General features: G+C 36.6%; 1 long non-coding RNA gene across 2 annotated transcripts; it reads left to right on the forward strand.

Moving 5' to 3' along the window:
• Window positions 1-513: 513 nt before the first annotated feature.
• Window positions 514-1,418, forward strand: LOC143984413 (uncharacterized). 2 transcript variants are annotated; one of them, XR_013274841.1, is made up of 4 exons: window positions 514-621; window positions 714-814; window positions 1,035-1,108; window positions 1,196-1,418. It is a non-coding gene; the product is annotated as an uncharacterized LOC143984413 (long non-coding RNA). The 2 variants fall into 2 exon arrangements; XR_013274842.1 differs by lacking the exon at window positions 1,035-1,108.
• The last annotated feature ends 214 nt before the right edge of the window (window positions 1,419-1,632 follow it).

The raw sequence follows: 1,632 nt of genomic DNA on the forward strand, positions 1-1,632 counted from the left end.
CCATTATTAGGTTAGTTCCATCAGCCTTCTCAGCATTTTCTTACGCTGTTGTTCTAGGTTTGGCCACCAGGTTGTGCCTTCTGACCTTAAACTTGAGGGCTGCGTCCTTCCCTTTTGGTCGCGTCTATTGCAGGTGGTTCTTTGTCTACTGCACACGTGCATCCATGATGAGGATGTGTACGCATAACCCTCTCCCTGGCTGAGTCAGGTGACACGCTGATTTCGTGCACCTGACTGGAACGTGCATATAAGGCTTTTCATTCAGCCTTACACCATGGTACCTCCTGAAAGGGGTGGTGTGTGCCCTGTGCCCTGGCTCTTTCTGCAGATTACATACCTCTACATGCAGCTTTTAAAGGTATATGTACTAAACTTTTTGAGTTCTAAATGTGATATTTGATGTGTTGTATCCCCGATTTGGTATCTTGGTTTGTTTTTATTCCTAGCTGTTTGCTTTTTTTCATTTCCTAGATGGTCTGAGACTGCTACCAGATGACTGATTGCATTGTTTGCTCACTAACATCCATGTGAGTGCTGCTGTTTGGCTGTTGGATATGTGGTGACATCATTATTTATTTCCTTCTTGGTATTTTACCTTGCGCTAATTATCAATGTTGCAAGGTGAGAATACTAATTTATCCACTTTATTTAAGTTATTTTTGGCTTAGTATAGTTTGAATTACTAAGATTACTTATATTTACCTATTTTTTAGGATATGCTGCTAATTGCCTTTTACAGCTTCACCAATCATACCCACAGACTATGTCTACTTAGTATATATTGAGACCTGCCTTTTGTGTTGTCTCACCTAAGGTAGGCCTATTGAATTTCAGTTTGACTTTCTGGGACTGTTTGTTCCTTTCCTTTTTGCATGAAATTAGTTCTTTGGAAGGGGATAAATAATCTCTTTCTGATTAACCCTTTATAGGATTATTATCTATGCACATTAAATAGTGGTCATTTACCCTATTTATGTCATTACTTATTTTCTCTTTTTTTTTCTTTTATTATTTTTTAATACAATTCTTACTAGGCACGCCCCCACGTCTACTTGTTTACCACCACTTGCACGCCATTATTGGGATTCCTCTCTTTGATCACCTTTTGGTAATACCTGCAAAAAAATATGAGTCTTTCTATCAATTTGATATTGTTTATGATTATTGATTACTTGCATCTCTCTCCTTTCCACAGAACATTTTATAAGCTCCCGGAGAAGCATTCAAATTGCGAAACATGTAGAGCTTTTCTTGTGCATTACAACTTGATTGCAGGATTTGATTGTACTAATGTTATGCATCTATCTAATTAGAGAGATTCAGTTAGTGGTCTGCATTTTATCTGCCAGATTTGTATATGAAAAAAATGTGTTTTTTGTAATATTTGTGAAATAAAAACTTTTATATATTTTTTATAATTGGTGCCTATAAAGTCCATTCTTACTACTGTCTATTGATATGTAAACCATATTGTTAAATTTGTGATCAATAACATCTAGTTAACATCATTCAATTTTTGACAATATATATGTTCAACAATGCTATATCTGGATCAAGCTCCTCCACATCTTTTTCCTGAGTGGAAGGCCCAGGTTGGACCTCAGGAGTCTCAGCTGATGTTGAAGGAAGTGT

The sequence above is a fragment of the Lithobates pipiens genome, unplaced genomic scaffold (genome assembly GCF_037356315.1).
Source record: "Lithobates pipiens isolate NorthernLeopardFrog02 unplaced genomic scaffold, aLitPip1_a1.2 Scaffold_16, whole genome shotgun sequence".
In the NCBI taxonomy this organism is placed as follows: Eukaryota; Metazoa; Chordata; class Amphibia; order Anura; family Ranidae; genus Lithobates; species Lithobates pipiens.